Source organism: Diadema antillarum, unplaced genomic scaffold, assembly GCF_040938485.1.
Source record: "Diadema antillarum isolate AM-2024a unplaced genomic scaffold, OU_Dant_1.0 scf00000180, whole genome shotgun sequence".
Lineage (NCBI taxonomy): Eukaryota > Metazoa > Echinodermata > Echinoidea > Diadematoida > Diadematidae > Diadema > Diadema antillarum.
This window is the reverse complement of record NW_027271069.1, coordinates 1,463,062-1,488,182: the sequence shown is the minus strand read 5'-3', so window position 1 is coordinate 1,488,182 and position 25,121 is coordinate 1,463,062. Positions and strand designations below refer to the sequence as shown.

Here is a 25,121-nt window from a genome sequence, read left to right as displayed (position 1 = left end):
TCAAAATCTGTTTTACTTAGTAATGTACAGATGTCACATATATGTACGTGCAAACCATGGAACCAAGGAACTGGGACAAATGATTCAGAAAATGTCAAACACTGGGACATTCCTGAATTCCCTATACATTACTATGGACAAATTTTTATCTATTTTTTTTTTTTTACAAAAAAAGTTTGTGAAGGGTGAAATTTGCTCTTCCTGTTAACCCGAGAAATAGGGACTGTCTCTGTCAAACAGGTACAGTTGGTAGGTATTATTTCATCATTTTTTCACTTGACCTTTTTCAAACCCCTATATTGTCCCACTTGAATTACTAATAGTGTGGTGTATTTTAAGCTTGGTAAAAGAATCAAAATAAATGGCGGTAATTTGTCCATGCAGTATTCTTTAAAGACCATTTCAGAAGCAAAACCAATCAGTAGAAAGCTAAGAAGTAGAATACAACAATGAAAGTTTCGTGCATTTTCACCGCTTACCAGCTGAGCATTTTGCTTCAGCAACACTAAAATATGCGAGCTTCAAATATAGGCTTCATTGCACCCCTCACATGTTCCAGTGAAGGACGTGGGCTTACCAAGAAGAAGAAGAAGAAGAAGAATTATCTGACATCATGTCATGAGAGAGCAAGGCTGTGATTACATTGGTTTTACATTGAAAAAATGGATTATTTTTTATTTTCCACATCAAGAATTTGAATTTTTTATAGTAGAACCTCAAAGAATGGCTTATTATAAATCAATAGAAAGCTTGTGAGCTAAAGAACTTAAATGTAAGAAGAAATTTATCTATAATGCTCAAATATGTTAATTACAGTCACAATTTTCATATGCACCTCCTAGCGACCAGAAATGGCAAAAACCAGTCGTCTTTTCCTTTCCAAAGCCTGTGACGTCATTGGTTGTAGCAAGTTGCGTGAAACCGGCTAGTAAACAAACACAATACTAACGCAAGTAATCACACCTTAGTTCTCATGAGACGATGTCAGAGAATTCTGGCTGATGTACAATGCAATACAGCCCATCTTCAGAGCTTGTGAATTTGAGTTCTAAAGTAAATACTCGGCTGGCAATCCGTGAAAATGCATGAAACTTGCATTGTTGTATTTTGTAGCTTACAAGCATTCCATTAGTGTTTAATTTGTCAATTCAAATTTTTGCTTCCAATAAGGTCTTCAAGATTAATACAAACAAAATGGATTCACGTCTGAGTCAACTTTCTGTGTATTCACACGTAACTTAACTGTGATAGAATTATAAACCTGAACATAGCGCGACAGGTATGTTGTCTTGACTCTTCACTACCTTGACATATCATATTAACCCATTCACTACTATATTCTGTAAATCCCCATAGACTTTGTACAGGGCCCACCCGGTTCCCATAGGCAACGGGTTAAAGAAGCTATAACCTGAAATTTCTTTAAATTTGACCTGTGACCTTTAACCTTCATACTCTAGATCTCCAGATTTTCTTCCCAGGGTGATACATGCTTTGAACAGGTTCAAAGTTTTAATCTCAAACAGTTCTTGAGATTAGGTTAAGCTGATGGATCTATGGATGGACAACCTAAAAACAATTTCTCTGGCACCACCTTTGGGTTGACCGAGAGATAAGTAAATACACCCCCTTAAAATAGGACTACCAGCAAAATATGAACTACATGTAATGGTTACCTTTTGATCTCTTTGCAACAGGATGGCTCCTGCTTGGCTTCATAGTCCCACACGGTCCATCGCTCTCATCTGAGAGCTCTGGGAAGAAAAAAACAACCCATTAATATCCTACATTAATTTACCATGGCAATGCAGTTTCCAACACATTAAAACATGACGTCTTGCTTGAAAAATTAGGAAGTAGTTCGATCCGCAATATTTCTACCTGATTTATTGCCATATGCCGTTACCATGGCAATGCAGTTTCTGACACATTCAAAAAAGAGGTCTTGCATATCTTCACCATAAGACCAATGTGTGTGCCAAATTTTATGAGCATTGCCCAGAAACTGAGGAAGAAGATTTGCATCGGACGGACCAGCCGACCAACCACACGCTGATCCCTATACACCTCCTTCAAATTTAGTTTGGCTGTGGTATTAAAAAAAAAAAAAAAAATCATATAAATTAGCACAAGTGGAGTGCAACTGGCAGTCTCCCCTGCATTATGCAATTCATGGCAACATTCTTGACTTTGTGACATGGAAATATCACACAAATTCTTTAATATCCCTAAAAGTTGTATAGAATGTGCATGTGCATACTTTCTAAATTATGTTAAAAATTCGAAAACTTAACCTTAGGTTAGGTTTTTTTATGTCGATGACGCCGCCATTTAAAAACGGCGCCTATGTCTCGCTTCTACTATGCAGGCGAGAGAAATATTTGGGACAAAATTTCATGTGTCTGTGTAGAAATTCTGTATTCCTAATGTAGTACAGTACTTTACTGAACAACTTTGTGAGGACATTCATCTGTGAATGTAACACAGAACTTATTTCAATAAATGTATGAGGACATTACAACGCAAAAATAACAGTTCTTGTTTGGATTAATGTTACATATGAAACACAGAACTAGTATGCATAAATGTACGAGGACCTTACACAGAAATGTAACACAGAACTTATTTCCATAGATGCATGAGGATATTACATTGCAAAAATAACAGTTCTTGTTTGGATTAATGTTACATATGAAACACAGAACTAGTATGCATAAATGTACGAGGACCTTACACAGAAATGTAACACAGAAATTGTTGCCATAAATGTATGAGGACATTAAACAGCAAAGAAAAAACACAGTGCTTGTTCGCACAAAGTATGAGGGCATCAAAACTGCAAATATGACACAGACATTTTTCACCTATACAAAGGAGGACATTCCATTGTTGAATTTATAACTTCTCTTCCGTTCTTCTTTTTCTTTCTCTATTGTGCCTTTTTTTGCACCTCTTTTAAAAGCCAATGAAAAAGCATTTCCCCTCCCCCAGATATTAATTGGACTACTTTGTATTCATTCGTACTTTTCTATTAAACTTTCTAAATACATGTTCTTTGCTTTTAACTTTTTCCAAGTTGAAATAGGACCATCAGAAAAATATGTACTAATAGTTACCTCTTGATCTCTTTCCAATTCCATGGCTCTTGCTTAACTTAGTTCCATCCCTCTCATCTGAGGGCTCTAGAAAAAAAAAATAGTTGCAACACAAAGTACAATCTTATAGCCAACTAAATCACTCCACACAACTTAATGCTGTTTATTGCATTTAATATCTGAGATTACTACAAATAATATACCATGGCACCATACCACTCCAGTGTGCATGAATATCACTTTTAATTATGGGAAATGTATCAGGATACATTTAAAGTAGGAAATTGGTCTTATTCAAATGACACCGTGTCAGCCATATATGACGATGATCCATCGAATGGTTCTTAAATTATCGTGAGAAAGGGCAATTTTCATGTATACAGTGACATCTATGACCTTGACCTTTAACCTCATGACTTTCAAATCTAATCAGACCATTGTTCCTCCCCATATGCATACATGAGCCAAGTTTGAAGTTGATCCGTCAAATGGTTAACTTATTGTGAGAACAACCCATTTTTATGTATATGACTTCTATGACCTTTGACCTTTGACCTTGAGACCCACTCATCTAATCAGATCATTGTTCCTCCCATATGCATACATGAGCCTAGTTTGGAGTTGATTCGTCAAATGGTTCTGAAGTCATCACGAGAACAAAAACGCGACGGACGGACAGACAGCAGACTGACGGACGGACAACCCGAAAACATAATCCCTCCAGCACCCACCTTTGGTGGGCGAAGGCATACAAAATTTAGGCCATGCATACATTCTTCAAGATAACAGAAAGAGCAAAATAAGATTAAGCATGACACATTACTAATAACATGTTTACTCAATTTCAGCTTATGATATGTTACATGTAGACATAGGGATACCCACCATACACCCATATTTTCATGAAGTACAATGTTTTCATGAAATACTTTATTGGCAAAAAATGAAGTAGAATATATAATAAAGAAGTTTGGAAGACACAAATTCCTTTGAGAAACCTTGAGATATGGATTACTGACCAAACACTACACTAACCAGTTAAATATCTGTGATGTCAGTAGATGTATTTCTAGGTACATTTAACTTCTTTTAATTTGAATATCATGAGGACACAGTTGTTTAAAAAAAAGAAATGATGCCAGATGCAATATAAATATAAAAGTAACTGAATATCAGTAATAGGATGGTGTGCAAACAAGGTGTAACTCTAAGATACATTAAATAAACTTACGTCTACTTGACTGGTCATCTTCTTGAACATCTCCATCAGGGGCATCGTCTTCTTCACACGACTCTGCAGTGAAAATAGAGAGATGAGAGACTTGGGAGAGGGGGTTTGTCCAATGTTTCAAATTTTAGAAAGACAGTTGACTTCAGAAAGGTTGACCTACTTAAAGCACAATTCTCCGGTATGTGGCACTTTCAGTAGCTGTCATTCTAATTATGTTAAATGATCCCTCAACAGCCTACTATACAGATTTCTCCTCTGGACGTCACAGCCTTGTGGCCCTATACACCGCACCTCAAGTGGGCACAGAGTACTCCAAGTACCTCTTCACCTTCAAATGTTTTACATCATGTGTAGGTGGGCTCAACAGGAGAAAGATCCAGCTGGTCTTCACACTAGACAACAAGAGTGGGAATATCCTTGGACGTCATGTGTTGGATGTCAGGGTATGCGCTTGCCCAGGGAGGGATTGGAAAACGGAAGAGAAAGCCTTTGAGAGGTCCAAAGCACCTCAGAAGAAACCCCTCGAGAGGTTGGAGCAAAGTGACATTAGTGGTGGGCGTTACATCTTTCTCAAAGAAGGCGAAGAAGGACAAAGAGACGTTCTACATTCTGGTTCAAGGGTGTGAGAAGTATGAACTCTTCAGGAAGATCAAGGAGAGTCTTGACTTGATGGACTATGTTGAACCGAGTCAGATCAGCCAGTACAGACAACAACAAGCTCAGCAACAAATGCAACTGAATCAACATATCTGCGATGAGCTGCAACGTTACTACAGGAAAATAAGTCGAAGACACTGGGTGGGAATGAGAAACAACAGTGGCACACCTCTCTCTCTCTCGTCCGTTTTTCTTCTATGCATATTTTACAAGTGTTACAGTGCATAGTTTTACTTATTTTGTTATTCTTATAAGTGGATTATGATTTCATTCATGTCATGTTTTAAATCTTGGAGTGCTACACAGCTATGTCAAACATTCACTGTAATTGATCGCTACTTACTAACTACAGGGGAAAATGTATTAGTTGTGAATATGACAATAAGATTGTACATACGTTTTGTACACACTTTTCAGAACTCATGGTGTCACAGTCACTGTGTTACAGAACATGTATTTATAATCTATGTCATAATTCTACTGTCAATTAATTCTTTCCACTGGGTTCTACTTGGTTATTGTCATTGAGTCTCTGATACACCCATTCAACATTACCAGTTTTCTAAATGTTCATTAACTTCACAGATTTGGACAGAAAATCAAGTGCGCAAAAATCCATGTCCATTTTGCGTCACGGTGTTACGGTTCTAATTAATAGCTCATAACTCATTTATCACTGTGAAGTTTTATTCATTCTTTTCTTTTCAAAGTTGCTTGTGATGATAGTCATAGATACACAATAAAACATTGTTCTCAAGTCTTACTGATTGTTTATTATTTTAATACAGTTATGGAGTGAAAATCTAATCAAAGTGTCAGTGTTACAGTTCAAAGTTTACCTTATTTTGTTTTTTTATTAGTGATTTATAATTTCAATCATGTCTTGTTTTATCTTGACGTGTTACACAGCTATGTCAAACATTCACTGTAAATGATTGCTTCTAACTACCTACAGGGAAAAATATATGAGTTGTGAGTACGACAATAAGATTTTACATACAGTTTGTACACACTTTGTTGAAGTCACGTTGTTACAGTCACGGTATTACTGTGCACTTAGTTATAATCTAAGTCACAATTCTACTGTCAATCAAAATTTTCTTTCACTGGGTTCTACTTGGTTATTGTCATTGAGTCTCTGATACACCCATTCAACATTACCATGTTTTCAAAATGTTCATTAACTTCACAGAGTTTGGACAGAAAATCAAGTGCGCAAATATCCATGTCCATTTTGCGTCATGGTGTTATGGTACTAATTAATAGCTCATAACTCATTTATCACTGTGAAGTTTTATTCATTCTTTTCTTTTCAAAGTTGCTTGTGATGATAGTCATAGATACACAATAAAACTTTGTTCTCAAGTCTCACTGTTTGTTTATTATTTACATTTATTGAGTGAAAATCTAATCAAAAGTGTCACAGTGTTATCGTGGAATTGCCCATTAAATAAACTTACGTCTACTTGACTGGTCATCTTCTTGAACATCTCCATCAGGGGCATCGTCTTCTTCACACGACTCTGCAGTGAAAATAGAGAGATGAGAGACTTGGGAGAGGGGGTTTGTCCAATGTTTCAAATTTTAGAAAGACAGTTGACTTCAGAAAGGTTGACCTACTTAAAGCACAATTCTCCGGTATGTGGCACTTTCAGTAGCTGTCATTCTAATTATGTTAAATGATCCCTCAACAGCCTACTATACAGATTTCTCCTCTGGACGTCACAGCCTTGTGGCCCTATACACCGCACCTCAAGTGGGCACAGAGTACTCCAAGTACCTCTTCACCTTCAAATGTTTTACATCATGTGTAGGTGGGCTCAACAGGAGAAAGATCCAGCTGGTCTCCACACTAGACAACAAGAGTGGGAATATCCTTGGACGTCAGGTGTTGGATGTCAGGGTGTGCGCTTGCCCAGGGAGGGATTGGAAAACGGAAGAGAAAGCCTTTGAGAGGTCCAAAGCACCTCAGAAGAAATAGTAAACCCCTCGAGAGGTTGGAGCAAAGTGACATTAGTGGTGGGCGTTACATCTTTCTCAAAGAAGGCGAAGAAGGACAAAGAGACGTTCTACATTCTGGTTCAAGGGTGTGAGAAGTATGAACTCTTCAGGAAGATCAAGGAGAGTCTTGACTTGATGGACTATGTTGAACCGAGTCAGATCAGCCAGTACAGACAACAACAAGCTCAGCAACAAATGCAACTGAATCAACATATCTGCGATGAGCTGCAACGCTACTACAGGAAAAAAGAGTCGAAGAAACTGAGTGGGAATGAGAAACAAAAGTGGCACACCTCTCTCTCTCACGTATGTTTTTCTTCTATGCATATTTTACAAGAAAAATACTAAAACACTGCCTTTCAGCACTCTTTCGAAAAGTGGGTGTGATCATTTCCTGTACAATGTCTTAAAAAGATGTCATACTCCCAGACATTGAAATTTGTACCTCTGTGTTACTGTGACTGTCAATAGATCTAAAGAACTAAACTGGATCAAAAATCATTCCATGGGTTTCTAGATACCTTCCCCCTCCCTTTTCCTCATCGAATGAACCAGGATATTTTTTTCACTACACTGGGCTGTACTACCACAACTCTAGGAACATGCGGGTGAATGTATACTTCCAGCATATATGAATAAGCCTCTGTGGATTAATGTTGTACTCGTATATCAGAATGAAAAGTGTTTTGGAATAAAGATGTTTAAGAATACTTGTACTCACCATTAAGATTGACATTGATACTGTCCAAGGACATCCCAGAACACTCGCTCATCTGTCCCTTTTCCATTAGCAGCAGTATTTTTGCGATCTTAGCTACCTGTAGTGTGTTCTCGGGCAATCTATAAAATTCTCTATGTACTTGAATGTTGTGGCCCATAAAGGTGGCGAGTACATCCAGTTCATTGTCCTTCAGACATAATATCTGGGACATGGTCGCCACATGTTTCCTCAGCTGAGTGGATGTGATGTTTTCTGGATGTTCTGCTCCAGACGACTGAGCACACTTTCTCACAGCATCACAACCCCTATACGGTGTGGTACAACCTGGGCGTGCAAACAGGTACATATTGGACTCTAGGACTCCAGCATCTTGCCTAACGTTTTCATCTGCCAAAACATCAAGTGCTTCTTTCATTCCCTTCGTCAGAACCACAGGAACTGTTCTCCCTCTCTTTCCGGGTATTTCAACTCTTGACAGTTTCTTGCAAAGCTCCTTTTCAAGCTTGTTGAGGCCCTGTAGAACGTCTTTGTTGACTTCTCCAGTACGTTTTTTGTAGTTTTCTACTGTCATCCTTTCCACCTCTCCACTACGCTTCCTATTAAACAGGACAGTCTGGGCAAGCATAGCTTGACCCAACTTGGAGAAATCTTCCCTGCTTACAGAACCTGCTGTGATGTGTGCCATTGACTCCTGCACCTGGCCCTGGATGGTCTTGTGCACCTTTTGTATGTCAGATGACAAAGGAATTATTGTTGGTCTGTTCCTCTTTGCTGCGTACAGAGTCTTGAGGGCACCTGTTGAAACTTTCTCAGCCCATTCAATAGAGCACAGTTCACCAAACTGTTCAGCCTTTTCTTTCTGACTTGTGTCCATTTTTTTCAGTGCATCAGCCATAAGAATCCTGGCACACTTTTTGAGTGAGTGTCCTACTTTCAGCGCTAGTGAAGGTGTCTTATACTTCCCTGAGCTTTCATCCAAGCCTGCTATATTGTTGACAGCTCTGACCACATCATCAAACACCTGTGGGTCAATGGTCTCAGACAAGCAGTTGATGCCTGGTCTTATAGATCTCATTTGAAGGAGTAGCCGACCCATTTCCCTCAACTTTTGTCCAACATAGTTGTAATGGTTTTCTGAATCCTGGAACTTTGACAGAAGTTGTGCACCTAGCTTTATGATTAAATCATCATGCCGCACTGCCAAACTAACATCATCATGAGTCATTCGACGGAAGACCTCATCCCGAAGTCTTACAGGCACTTCTTTTGGCATTGGCAGCATCATGGAACATTGAGACTGAAAACTTCCAGATTCCTTTATTTCGCTTCCAACACACTTCTTTCTGTGTTTCCATAGGTCACTCCTAATGAACCATCCAAAACACTGAGTACAAGGCAAGAAGTCTTTCACTGCTGTTTCATATGTTGGTCGTTTGTAAGGAATGATCAGACCCTTTCCTTCTCTTAGAACTTGAAGATTATGAGAATGGTTGCCCTTATTGCGCAAAATCTCAAGTAAATTATGCCTATTCTTTGACTTCTTTGGATGTGCCATGATTCTTTTCACTTCAATTTCATTGGAATGATGCATTTCAATGTGTCGGGCAAATTTTGGTGTGTCTTTTTCACAAAAGACACAAAAGTGACGTTTGTCCCACTTCCTTCCAGTTGCATTATTTGCTGTTAGAACCTTGATATCCTGAGGTTTCTCTGCCATGTCCATCTCTTGATTTCCAGCATGGTTTTCTGATTCAGGTTGACTGGTATTGGGCTCATATGGATGATCTGCTCTGGATGTACAAGGTATGTCCATCTCTTGATTTCCAGCATAGTTTTCTGATTCTGACCTATGTGTAAAGCCAGGTTGACTAGTATTAGCCTCATATGGATGATCTGCTCTGGATGTACACGGTATGTCCATCTCTTGATTTCCAGCATAGTTTTCTGATTCTGACCTATGTGTAAAGCCAGGTTGACTAGTATTAGCCTCATATGGATGAGCTGCTCTGGATGTACGCGGTAAGCGATATGGAAAGACATCAGAATCACAATCATCACTGCTGACTCCACTTGGATTCACCCATGTTGGGTCAGCATCATCATCATCATCATCTTTTTCTTCCTATGGAAACAAATAAAACACAAAGTAAATGCAAATGCAATAATCAAAATGAAATATTTTGCCAAGCAAAGCTGGATCTGAAAATAGCTGAGGAATGTCTCCTCATAATTATCACCTATTTCTATTAATACCCCCCATAAAGAGTCATCTCTATAAGTCACTTTATGACATGATACCAGACACAACACACATCAATCTTTAAATATTTGCTTCTTTCTTTTACAGCACCCCCTCCCCCCCCCCCCCCCCCCCCCCCCCCCCCCCCCCCCCCACGGAACTAGAATCTACTGATAGACCACACTTAGTTATCTAACAATTGAAAGAAACCAAACCCTGGGAAAAGTAAATTTTAATGAAAAGAAAACAGGGAGGGAAACAAATTATTTACATGTTTAATTAACATTGGGGAACAGAAGAAATGTCATGAAAGTCTGAGAAGTCTCAATTTACTTTCAATGCCACATACTTATGGTCAACCCTAAATATGTTTCATACCTAAACTTTGGTATTTTCTGCATCATCTCTATGGATGGATTTTGACACAGAAATTGTTTACATATTAAAACGAGGACATACATGTATCACTACTACAACGTAAGCAATTTGAGCATATTTATTGAGGATCCCTATAGGAACCCTTTGAAGGTACAGTGGAACATCGTTATAACAAGGTGCTTGGGACCAGAGAAATTACTTCTTTCTCTCAAAACTTTGTTATATCAGGGCATAAAATACAATAGAATACAAAGAGTTGGGACCAGAAAAAATACCTTGTTATAACAAGAGTTTGTTAGATCAGTGCTCTTTATAACAAGGTTTGACTGTATTACTTACCACAGATTCTTCCATATCTTCATGAGCATCTTTTTCGCTGTTTCCTCCGTTTACTGGAGTTTCCTTGGCCAGAGTGGACTGCAATACATGGGAAAAAGACATAAAATATTTCAACAGCAAATTCATCAAAGAAATTGTTTATATATAAGAATGAGGACGTTACATTACTTCCTATGCTAATTTCTCTTAATTTCTCTTCTTTTTCTTTTTCTCTATTGCATTTTTGGTCCAGTGTGCTGGCAATGGTGTAGACATACCCCTCCCCTGAATCACTAAAGAACACACAACTTGTTTGCAAAAATGTGTGAGAATATTACACTGCAAATATAACAATGAACTTGTTTCAATAAATGTACGAGGACATAACACTGCAAATTTGACACAGAAATTGTTTGCATATTCAAACGAGGACATATCATAGCTGAGCTATCAGCATATTCATTGAGGATCCCTATAGAAACCCTTTGCAGGTATTACTTACCACAGATTCTTCCATATCTTCATGAGCATCTTTTCCGCTGTTTCCTCCATTTACTGGGGTTTCCTTAGCCAGAGTGGACTGCAATTCATAAGAAAAAGACATAAAACATTTCATCATTGAAATATAGAACTATATGAGGACATCACAACAGCAAATTCATCAAAGAAATTGTTTATATATAAGAATGAGGACATTACATTACTTCCTATGCTAATTCCTCTTCTTTTCTTTTCTTTTTCTTTTTCTCTACTTCATTTTTGGTGCAGTGTGCTGGCAAGGGTGTAGACACACCCTTCCCCCCCCCCCCTCCTATACACTAAAGAACAAAGTATTTTAGGAGAGAAATAAATGTGTGAGAATATTACACTGCAAATGCAACATTGAACTTGTTTCAATAAACGTATGAGGACATTACACTGCACATTTGACACAATAACTGTCTACACATGAATGAGGACATTACATTGCTTCCTATGCTAATTTCTTTTCTTTTCTCTTCTTTTTTCTTTCTCTCTACTGCATTGTGGTGCAGTGTGCTGGCAAGGGTGTAGACATACACCTCCCCCTCCCCCTCCCCCCTCCCTATACACCAAAGAACAAAGTAGTTCAGGAGAGAAATAAATGTGTGAGAATATTACATCACGAATGCACGGTGAACTTGTGTCAATAAATGTAAGAGGACATTACACTGCAAATTTGACACAAAATTGTTTACATATATGAGGAGGACATAACATTGCTTCCTATGCTAATTTCTCTTCTTTTTCTTTCTCTCTATTGCATTTTTGGTGCAGTGTGCTGGCAATGGTGTAGACATGCCCCTCCCCCTCCCCCTCCCCACCCCCACCGCGATACACTTCAGAACACAGCACTTGTTTGCATAAATGTGTGAGATTATTACACTGCAAATGCAACATTGAACTTGTTTCAATAAATGTATGAGGACATTATACTGCAAATTTGACACAGAAATTGTTTGCATCTATAAACGAGGACATTACAATGCTTGCTATGCTAATTTCTCTTCTTTTCTCTTCTTTTTCTTTCTCTCTACTGCATTTTTGGTGCAGTGTGCTGGCAAGGGTGTAGACATACACCTCCCCCTCCCCCCTCCCAATACACTAAAGAACAAAGTAGTTTAGGAGAGAAATAAATGTGTGAGAATATTACACTGCAAATGCAACATTGAACTTGCTCCAATAAATGTATGAGGACAATATACTGCAAATTTAACACAGAAATTGTTTACATACATGAACGAGGACACAACATTGCTCTCTATGCTAATTTCTCTTCGTTTCTCTTCTTTTGCTTTCTCTCTACTGCATTATTGGTGCAGTGTGCTGGCAAGGGTGTAGACATACACCTCCCCCCTCCCTTATACACTAAAGAACAAAGTAGTTTAGGAGAGAAATAAATGTGTGAGAATATTACACTGCGAATGCAACATTGACCTTGTTTCAATAAATGTGTGACGACATTACACTTCAAATTTGACACAGAAACTGTTTATATATATAAATGAGGACATAACATTGCTTGCTATGCTAATTTCTCTTCTTTTCTCTTTTTTTTTTTCTTTCTCTCTACTGCATTTTTGGTACAGTGTGCTGGCAAGCGTGTAGACATACACCTCCCCCTCCCCCTCCCCCTCCCCCTCCCCCTGCCCTATACACTAAAGAACAAAGTAGTTTAGGAGAGAAATAAATGTGTGAGAATATTACACTGCAAATGAAACATTGAACTTGTCTCAATAAATGTATGAGGACATTACACCGCAAATTTGACACAGAAATTGTTTATATATGTGAATGAGGACATTACATTGCTTGCTATGCTCATTTCTCTTTTTTTTCTCTTTTTTTTTCTTTCTCTCTACTGCATTTTTGGAGCAGTGTGCTGGCAAGGGTGTAGACATGCCCCTCCCCTGATGCACTACAGAACACACGGCTTGTTTGCAAAAATGTGTGAGAATATTACACTGCAAATACAGCAATGAACTTGTTTCAATAAATGTATGAGGACATTACACTGCAAATTTGACACAGAAATTGTTTACATATATGAATGAGGACACTACATTGCTTCCTATGCTAATTTCTCTTCTTTGTCTTTCTCTCTATTGCATTTTTGGTCCAGTGTGCTGGCAATGGTGTAGACATGCCCCTCCCCCTGATACATTAAAGAACACACAACTTGTTTGCAAAAATGTGTGAGAATATTACACTGCAAATACAACAATGAACTTGTACCAATAAATGTATGAGGACATAACACTGCAAATTTGACACAGAAATTGTTATCATATTCAAACGAGGACATATCATAGCTGAGCTATCAGCATATTTATTGAGGATCCCTATAGAAACACTTTGCAGGTATTAATTACCACAGATTCTTCCATATCTTCATGAGCATCTTTTTTGCTGTTTCTTCCATTTACTGGGGTTTCCTTAGCCAGAGTGGACTGCAATTTATTGGAAAAAGACATGAAACATTTAATCATTGAAATACAGAACTATATGAGGACATTACAACAGCAAATTCATCCAAACATTGTTTATATATAAGAATGAGGACACTACATTGCTTCCTATGCTAGTTTCTCTTCTTTTTCTTTCTCTCTACTGCACTTTTGGTGCAGTGTGCTGGCAAGGGTGTAGACATACCCCTCCCCCTCCCCCCTCCTATACACTAAAGAACAAAGTAGTTTAGGAGAGAAATAAATGTATGAGGACATTACACTGCAAATTTAACACAGAAATTGTTTACATATATGAATGAGGACAGTACATTGCTTCCTAAACTAATTTCTCTTCTTTTCTCTTCTTTTTCTTTCTCTCTATTGCATTTTTGGTGCAGTGTGCTGGCAAGGGTGTAGACATACACCTCCCCCTCCCCCTCCTATCCATGAAAGAACAAAGTTGTTTAGGAGAGAAATAAATATGTGAGAATATTACGATGCAAATGCAACATTGAACTTGTCGCAATAAATGTATGAGGACATTACACTGCAAATTTGACACAGAAATTGTTTACATATATGAATGAGGACACTACATTGCTTCCTATGCTAATTTCTCTTCTTTGTCTTACTCTCTACTGCATTTTTGGTGCAGTGTGCTAGCAATGGTGTAGACATCCCCCTCCCCCTGAATCACGACAGAACACACAACTTGTTTGCAAAAATGCGTGAGAATATCACACTGCAAATACAACATTGAACTTGTTCCAATAAATGTATGAGGACATAACACTGCAAATTTGACACAGAAATTGTTATCATATTCAAACGAGGACATATCATAGCTGAGCTATCAGCATATTCATTGAGGATCCCTATAGAAACCCTTTGCAGGTATTACTTACCACAGATTCTTCCATATCTTCATGAGCATCTTTTCCGCTGTTTCCTCCATTTACTGGGGTTTCCTTAGCCAGAGTGGACTGCAATTCATGGGAAAAAGACATGAAACATTTCATCAATGAAATACAGAACTATATGAGGACATTAAACCAGCAAATTCATCGAAGAAATTGTTTATATATATGAATGAGGACATTACATTGCTTCCTATGCTAATTTCTCTTCTTTTCTCTTCTTTTTCTTCCTCTCTACTGCATTTTTGGTGCAGTGTGCTGGCAATGGTATAGACATCCCCCTACCCCTGATGCACTACAGAACACACAACTTGTTTGCAAAAATGTGTGAGAATATTACACTGCAAATACAACAATGAACTTGTTTCAATAAATGTATGAGGACATAACACTGCAAATTTGACACAGAAATTGTTATCATATTCAAACGAGGACATACCATAGCTGAGCTATCAGCATTTTCATTGAGGATCCCTATAGAAACCCTTTGCAGGTATTACTTACCACAGATTCTTCCATATCTTCATGAGCATCTTTTCCGCTGTTTCCTCCATTTACTGGGGTTTCCTTAGCCAGAGTGGACTGCAATTCATAAGAAAAAGACATAAAACATTTCATCATTGAAATATAGAACTATATGAGGACATCACAACAGCAAATTCATCCAAGAAATTGTTTATATATAAGAATGAGGACATTACATTGCTTCCTGTGCTATTTCTCTTCTTTTCTCTTCTTTTTCTTTCTCTCTACTGCATTTTGGTGCAGTGTGCTGGAAAATATGTAGACATACCCCCCTACCCCTCACATATACAATAAAGGACACAGCGCTTGTTTGCATAAATGTGTGAAGATATTACACTGCAAATGCAACATTGACCTTGTTTCAATAAATGTATGAGGACATTACACTGCAAATTTACCACAGAAATTGTTTACATATATGAACGAGGACACAACATTGCTCCCTATGCTAATTTCTCTTCTTTTCTCTTCTTATTCTTTCTCTCTATTGCATTTTTGGTGCAGTGTGCTGGCAAGGGTGTAGACATACACCTCCCCCTCCCCCTCCCCCATCCTTATAGACTAAAGAACAAAGTAGTTTCGGAGAGAAATAAATGAGTGAGAATATTACACTGCAAATGCAACATTGAACTTGTTTCAATAAATGTATGAGGACATTACACTGCAAATTTGACACAGAAATTGTTTACATGAATGAGGACATTACATTGCTTCCTATGCTAATTTCTCTTCTTTGTCTTTCTCTCTATTGCATTTTTGGTCCAGTGTGCTGGCAATGGTGTAGACATGCCCCTCCCCCTGATACACTAAAGAACACACAACTTGTTTGCAAAAATGTGTGAGAATATTACACTGCAAATACAACAATGAACTTGTTTCAATAAATGTATGAGGACATAACACTGCAAATTTGACACAGAAATTGTTATCATATTCAAACGAGGACATACCATAGCTGAGCTATCAGCATATTTATTGAGGATCCCTATAGAAACCCTTTGCAGGTATTACTTACCACAGATTCTTCCATATCTTCATGAGCATCTTTTCCACTGTTTCCTCCATTTACTGGGGTTTCCTTAGCCAGAGTGGACTGCAATTCATAAGAAAAAGACATAAAACATTTAATCATTGAAATACAGAACTATATGAGGACATTACAACAGCAAATTCATCCAAACATTGTTTATATATAAGAATGAGGACACTACATTGCTTCCTATGCTAGTTTCTCTTCTTTTTCTTTCTCTCTACTGCACTTTTGGTGCAGTGTGCTGGCAAGGGTGTAGACATACCCCTCCCCCTCCCCCCTCCTATACACTAAAGAACAAAGTAGTTTAGGAGAGAAATAAATGTATGAGGACATTACACTGCAAATTTAACACAGAAATTGTTTACATATATGAATGAGGACAGTACATTGCTTCCTAAACTAATTTCTCTTCTTTTCTCTTCTTTTTCTTTCTCTCTATTGCATTTTTGGTGCAGTGTGCTGGCAAGGGTGTAGACATACACCTCCCCCTCCCCCTCCTATCCATGAAAGAACAAAGTTGTTTAGGAGAGAAATAAATATGTGAGAATATTACGATGCAAATGCAACATTGAACTTGTCGCAATAAATGTATGAGGACATTACACTGCAAATTTGACACAGAAATTGTTTACATATATGAATGAGGACACTACATTGCTTCCTATGCTAATTTCTCTTCTTTGTCTTACTCTCTACTGCATTTTTGGTGCAGTGTGCTAGCAATGGTGTAGACATCCCCCTCCCCCTGAATCACGACAGAACACACAACTTGTTTGCAAAAATGCGTGAGAATATCACACTGCAAATACAACATTGAACTTGTTCCAATAAATGTATGAGGACATAACACTGCAAATTTGACACAGAAATTGTTATCATATTCAAACGAGGACATATCATAGCTGAGCTATCAGCATATTCATTGAGGATCCCTATAGAAACCCTTTGCAGGTATTACTTACCACAGATTCTTCCATATCTTCATGAGCATCTTTTCCGCTGTTTCCTCCATTTACTGGGGTTTCCTTAGCCAGAGTGGACTGCAATTCATGGGAAAAAGACATGAAACATTTCATCAATGAAATACAGAACTATATGAGGACATTAAACCAGCAAATTCATCGAAGAAATTGTTTATATATATGAATGAGGACATTACATTGCTTCCTATGCTAATTTCTCTTCTTTTCTCTTCTTTTTCTTCCTCTCTACTGCATTTTTGGTGCAGTGTGCTGGCAATGGTATAGACATCCCCCTACCCCTGATGCACTACAGAACACACAACTTGTTTGCAAAAATGTGTGAGAATATTACACTGCAAATACAACAATGAACTTGTTTCAATAAATGTATGAGGACATAACACTGCAAATTTGACACAGAAATTGTTATCATATTCAAACGAGGACATACCATAGCTGAGCTATCAGCATTTTCATTGAGGATCCCTATAGAAACCCTTTGCAGGTATTACTTACCACAGATTCTTCCATATCTTCATGAGCATCTTTTCCACTGTTTCCTCCATTTACTGGGGTTTCCTTAGCCAGAGTGGACTGCAATTCATAAGAAAAAGACATAAAACATTTCATCATTGAAATATAGAACTATATGAGGACATCACAACAGCAAATTCATCCAAGAAATTGTTTATATATAAGAATGAGGACATTACATTGCTTCCTGTGCTATTTCTCTTCTTTTCTCTTCTTTTTCTTTCTCTCTACTGCATTTTGGTGCAGTGTGCTGGAAAATATGTAGACATACCCCCCTACCCCTCACATATACAATAAAGGACACAGCGCTTGTTTGCATAAATGTGTGAAGATATTACACTGCAAATGCAACATTGACCTTGTTTCAATAAATGTATGAGGACATTACACTGCAAATTTACCACAGAAATTGTTTACATATATGAACGAGGACACAACATTGCTCCCTATGCTAATTTCTCTTCTTTTCTCTTCTTATTCTTTCTCTCTATTGCATTTTTGGTGCAGTGTGCTGGCAAGGGTGTAGACATACACCTCCCCCTCCCCCTCCCCCATCCTTATAGACTAAAGAACAAAGTAGTTTCGGAGAGAAATAAATGAGTGAGAATATTACACTGCAAATGCAACATTGAACTTGTTTCAATAAATGTATGAGGACATTACACTGCAAATTTGACACAGAAATTGTTTACATGAATGAGGACATTACATTGCTTCCTATGCTAATTTCTCTTCTTTGTCTTTCTCTCTATTGCACTTTTGGTCCAGTGTGCTGGCAATGGTGTAGACATGCCCCTCCCCCTGATACACTAAAGAACACACAACTTGTTTGCAAAAATGTGTGAGAATATTACACTGCAAATACAACAATGAACTTGTTTCAATAAATGTATGAGGACATAACACTGCAAATTTGACACAGAAATTGTTATCATATTCAAACGAGGACATACCATAGCTGAGCTATCAGCATATTTATTGAGGATCCCTATAGAAACCCTTTGCAGGTATTACTTACCACAGATTCTTCCATATCTTCATGAGCATCTTTTCCACTGTTTCCTCCATTTACTGGGGTTTCCTTAGCCAGAGTGGACTGCAATTCATAAGAAAAAGACATAAAACATTTCATCATTGAAATATAGAACTATATGAGGACATTACAACAGCAAATTCATCCAAGAAATTGTTTATATATAAGAATGAGGACATTACATTGCTTCCTGTGCTATTTCTCTTCTTTTTCTCTTCTTTTTCTTTCTCTCTACAGCATTTTTGGTGCAGTGTGCTGGCAAGGGTGTAGACATACCCCTCCCTTATACCCCCCCCTCCCTTATACACTAAAGAACAAAGTAGTTTATGAGAGAAATAAATGTGTGAGAATATTACACTGCAAATACAACAATGAACTTGTTTCAATAAATGTATGAGGACATAACACTGCAAATTTGACACAGAAATTGTTATCATATTCAAACGAGGACATACCATAGCTGAGCTATCAGCATATTTATTGAGGATCCCTATAGAAACCCTTTACAGGTATTATTTACCACAGATTCTTCCATATCTTCATGAGCATCTTTTCCGCTGTTTCCTCCATTTACTGGGGTTTCCTTAGCCAGAGTGGACTGCAATTCATAAGAAAAAGACATAAAACATTTCATCATTGAAATATAGAACTATATGAGGACATTACAACAGCAAATTCATCGAAGAAATTGTTTATATATAAGAATGAGGACATTACATTGCTTCCTGTGCTATTTCTCTTCTTTTTCTCTTCTTTTTCTTTCTCTCTACAGCATTTTTGGTGCAGTGTGCTGGCAAGGGTGTAGACATACCCCTCCCCCCCCCCCCCTCCCTTATACACTAAAGAACAAAGTAGTTTATGAGAGAAATAAATGTGTGAGAATATTACACTGCAAATACAACAATGAACTTGTTTCAATAAATGTATGAGGACATTACACTGCACAGAAATTGTTTATATATATGAATGAGGACACAACATTGCTTCCTAGGCTAATTTCTCTTCTTTTCTCTTCTTTTTCTTTCTCTCTACTGCATTTTTGGTGCAGTGTGCTGGAAAATATGTAGACATACCCCCCTACCCCTCACATATACAATAAAGGACACAGCGCTTGTTTGCATGAATGTGTGAAGATATTACACTGCAAATGCAACATTGACCTTGTTTCAATAAATGTATGAGGACATTACACTGCAAATTTACCACAGAAATTGTTTACATATATGAACGAGGATACAACATTGCTCCCTATGCTAATTTCTCTTCTTTTCTCTTCTTATTCTTTCTCTCTATTGCATTTTTGGTGCAGTGTGCTGGCAAGGGTGTAGACATACACCTCCCCCTCCCCCTCCCCCATCCTTATAGACTAAAGAACAAAGTAGTTTCGGAGAGAAATAAATGAGTGAGAATATTACACTGCAAATGCAACATTGAACTTGTTTCAATAAATGTATGAGGACATTACACTGCAAATTTGACACAGAAATTGTTTACATGAATGAGGACATTACATTGCTTCCTATGCTAATTTCTCTTCTTTATCTTTCTCTCTATTGCATTTTTGGTCCAGTGTGCTGGCAATGGTGTAGACATGCCCCTCCCCCTGATACACTAAAGAACACACAACTTGTTTGCAAAAATGTGTGAGAATATTACACTGCAAATACAACAATGAACTTGTTTCAATAAATGTATGAGGACATAACACTGCAAATTTGACACAGAAATTGTTATCATATTCAAACGAGGACATACCATAGCTGAGCTATCAGCATATTTATTGAGGATCCCTATAGAAACCCTTTGCAGGTATTACTTACCACAGATTCTTCCATATCTTCATGAGCATCTTTTCCACTGTTTCCTCCATTTACTGGGGTTTCCTTAGCCAGAGTGGACTGCAATTCATAAGAAAAAGACATAAAACATTTCATCATTGAAATATAGAACTATATGAGGACATCACAACAGCAAATTCATCCAAGAAATTGTTTATATATAAGAATGAGGACATTACATTGCTTCCTGTGCTATTTCTCTTCTTTTTCTCTTCTTTTGCTTTCTCTCTACTGCATTATTGGTGCAGTGTGCTGGCAAGGGTGTAGACATACACCTCCCCCCTCCCTTATACACTAAAGAACAAAGTAGTTTAGGAGAGAAATAAATGTGTGAGAATATTACACTGCAAATGCAACATTGAACTTGTTTCAATAAATGTATGAGGACATTACACTGCACAGAAATTGTTTATATATATGAATGAGGACATTACATTGCTTCCTATGCTAATTTCTCTTCTTTTCTCTTCTTTTTCTTTCTCTCTACTGCATTTTTGGTGCAGTGTGCTGGAAAATGTGTAGACATACCCCCCTACCCCTCACATATACAATAAAGGACACAGCGCTTGTTTGCATAAATGTGTGAAGATATTACACTGCAAATGCAATATTGACCTTGTTTCAATAAATGTATGAGGACATTACACTGCAAATTCAACACAGAAATTGTTTACATATATGAACGAGGACACAACATTGCTCCCTATGCTAATTTCTCTTCTTTTCTCTTCTTATTCTTTCTCTCTATTGCATTTTTGGTGCAGTGTGCTGGCAAGGGTGTAGACATACACCTCCCCCTCCCCCTCCCCCATCCCTATACACTAAAGAACAAAGTAGTTTATGAGAGAAATAAATGAGTGAGAATATTACACTGCAAATGCAACATTGAACTTGTTTCAATAAATGTATAAGGACATTACACTGCAAATTTGACACAGAAATTGTTTACATGAATGAGGACATTACATTGCTTCCTATGCTAATTTCTCTTCTTTGTCTTTCTCTCTATTGCACTTTTGGTGCAGTGTGCTGACAATGGTGTAGACATGCCCCTCCCCCTGATACATTAAAGAACACACAACTTGTTTGCAAAAATGTGTGAGAATATTACACTGCAAATACAACAATGAACTTGTTTCAATAAATGTATGAGGACATAACACTGCAAATTTGACACAGAAATTGTTATCATATTCAAACGAGGACATACCATAGCTGAGCTATCAGCATATTTATTGAGGATCCCTATAGAAACCCTTTGCAGGTATTACTTACCACAGATTCTTCCATATCTTCATGAGCATCTTTTCCACTGTTTCCTCCATTTACTGGGGTTTCCTTAGCCAGAGTGGACTGCAATTCATAAGAAAAAGACATAAAACATTTCATCATTGAAATATAGAACTATATGAGGACATCACAACAGCAAATTCATCCAAGAAATTGTTTATATATAAGAATGAGGACATTACATTGCTTCCTGTGCTATTTCTCTTCTTTTTCTCTTCTTTTGCTTTCTCTCTACTGCATTATTGGTGCAGTGTGCTGGCAAGGGTGTAGACATACACCTCCCCCCTCCCTTATACACTAAAGAACAAAGTAGTTTAGGAGAGAAATAAATGTGTGAGAATATTACACTGCAAATGCAACATTGAACTTGTTTCAATAAATGTATGAGGACATTACACTGCACAGAAATTGTTTATATATATGAATGAGGACATTACATTGCTTCCTATGCTAATTTCTCTTCTTTTCTCTTCTTTTTCTTTCTCTCTACTGCATTTTTGGTGCAGTGTGCTGGAAAATGTGTAGACATACCCCCCCTACCCCTCACATATACAATAAAGGACACAGCGCTTGTTTGCATAAATGTGTGAAGATATTACACTGCAAATGCAATATTGACCTTGTTTCAATAAATGTATGAGGACATTACGCTGCAAATTCAACACAGAAATTGTTTACATATATGAACGAGGACACAACATTGCTCCCTATGCTAATTTCTCTTCTTTTCTCTTCTTATTCTTTCTCTCTATTGCATTTTTGGTGCAGTGTGCTGGCAAGGGTGTAGACATACACCTCCCCCTCCCCCTCCCCCATCCCTATACACTAAAGAACAAAGTAGTTTATGAGAGAAATAAATGAGTGAGAATATTACACTGCAAATGCAACATTGAACTTGTTTCAATAAATGTATAAGGACATTACACTGCAAATTTGACACAGAAATTGTTTACATGAATGAGGACATTACATTGCTTCCTATGCTAATTTCTCTTCTTTGTCTTTCTCTCTATTGCACTTTTGGTGCAGTGTGCTGACAATGGTGTAGACATGCCCCTCCCCCTGATACATTAAAGAACACACAACTTGTTTGCAAAAATGTGTGAGAATATTACACTGCAAATACAACAATGAACTTGTTTCAATAAATGTATGAGGACATAACACTGCAAATTTGACACAGAAATTGTTATCATATTCAAACGAGGACATACCATAGCTGAGCTATCAGCATATTTATTGAGGATCCCTATAGAAACCCTTTACAGGTATTACTTACCACAGATTCTTCCATATCTTCATGAGCATCTTTTCCGCTGTTTCCTCCATTTACTGGGGTTTCCTTAGCCAGAGTGGACTGCAATTCATAAGAAAAAGACATAAAACATTTCATCATTGAAATATAGAACTATATGAGGACATCACAACAGCAAATTCATCCAAGAAATTGTTTATATATAAGAATGAGGACATTACATTGCTTCCTGTGCTATTTCTCTTCTTTTTCTCTTCTTTTTCTTTCTCTCTACTGCATTTTTGGTGCAGTGTGCTGGCAAGGGTGTAGACATACCCCTCCCCCCCCTCCTATACACTAAAGAACAAAGTAGTTTATGAGAGAAATAAATGTGTGAGAATATTACACTGCAAATGCAACATTGAACTTGTTTCAATAAATGTATGAGGACATTACACTGCACAGAAATTGTATATATATATGAATGAGGACATTACATTGCTTCTTATGCTAATTTCTCTTCTTTTCTCTTCTTTTTCTTTCTCTCTACTGCATTTTTGGTGCAGTGTGCTGGAAAATGTGTAGACATACCCCCCTACCCGTCACATATACAATAAAGGACACAGCGCTTGTTTGCATAAATGTGTGAAGATATTACACTGCAAATGCAACATTGACCTTGTTTCAATAAATGTATGAGGACATTACACTGCAAATTTAACACAGATATTGTTTACATATATGAACGAGGACACAACAATGCTCCCTATGCTAATTTCTCTTCTTTTCTCTTCTTATTCTTTCTCTCTATTGCATTTTTGGTGCAGTGTGCTGGCAAGGGTGTAGACATACACCTCCCCCTCCCCCTCCCCCATCCCTATACACTAAAGAACAAAGTAGTTTAGGAGAGAAATAAATGAGTGAGAATATTACACTGCAAATGCAGCATTGAACTTGTTTCAATAAATGTATGATGACATAAAACTGCAAATTTGACACAGAAATTGTTTACATATATGAATGAGGACATTATATTGCTTCCTATGCTAATATCTCTTCTTTTTCTTTCTCTCTATTGCATTTTTGGTGCAGTGTGCTGGCAATGGTGTAGACATGCCCCTCCCCCTCCTTCCCCCCCCCCCCCCCCCACCGCGATACACTTCAGAACACAGCACTTGTTTGCATAAATATGTGTAGATTATTACACTGCAAATGCAACATTGAACTTGTTTTCAATAAATGTATGAGGATATTACACTCCACAGAAATTGTTTATTGCCATATGAATGAGGACATTACATTGCTTCCTATGCTAATTTCTCTTCTTTTCTCTCTTTTTTTCTTTCTCTCTCCTGCATTTTTGAAGCAGCAGTGTGCTGGCAAGGGTGTAGACATACCCCCTCCCCCTCCCCTATACACTAAAGAACACAGCACTTGTTTGCATAAATGTGTGAGAATATTACACTGCAAATGCAACATTGAACTTATTTCAATAGATGTATGAGGACATTACACAGGTCTGCAAATTTGACACAGAAATTGTTTACATATATGAACGAGGACACAACATTGCTCCCTATGCTAATTTCTCTTCTTTTCTCTTCTTTTTCTTTTCTCTCTACTGCATTATTGGTGCAGTGTGCTGGCAAGGGTGTAGACATACCCCTTCTCCCTCCCCCTCCCCCCTCCCCCTCCCCCCTCCCTTTACACTAAAGAACAAAGTAGTTTCGGAGAGAAATAAATGAGTGAGATATTACACTGCAAATGCAACATTGAACTTGTTTCAATAAATGTATGAGGACATTACACTGCAAATTTTACACAGAAATTGTTTACATTTATGAATGAGGACATTACGTTGCTCCCTATGCTAATTTCTCTTCTTTTTCTTTCTCTCCATTGCACTTTTGGTGCAGTGTGCTGGCAATGGTATAGACATGCCCCTCCCCCTGATACACTAAAGAACACACAACTTGTTTGCAAAAATGTGTGAGAATATTACACTGCAAATACAACAATGAACTTGTTTCAATAAATGTATGAGGACATAACACTGCAAATTTGACACAGAAATTATTATCATATTCAAACGAGGACATATCATAGCTGAGCTATCAGCATATTTATTGAGGATCCCTAAAGAAACCCT

At 37.6% G+C, this 25,121-nt stretch overlaps 1 long non-coding RNA gene across 1 annotated transcript; it reads right to left on the bottom strand.

Moving 5' to 3' along the window:
* Positions 1-1,471: 1,471 nt before the first annotated feature.
* Positions 1,472-5,065, bottom strand: LOC139723100 (uncharacterized). Its single transcript, XR_011710322.1, has 3 exons — positions 4,327-5,065; positions 3,117-3,182; positions 1,472-1,754 (listed from the first exon to the last, which is right to left on the bottom strand). It is a non-coding gene; the product is annotated as an uncharacterized lncRNA (long non-coding RNA).
* Positions 5,066-25,121: the final 20,056 nt, after the last annotated feature.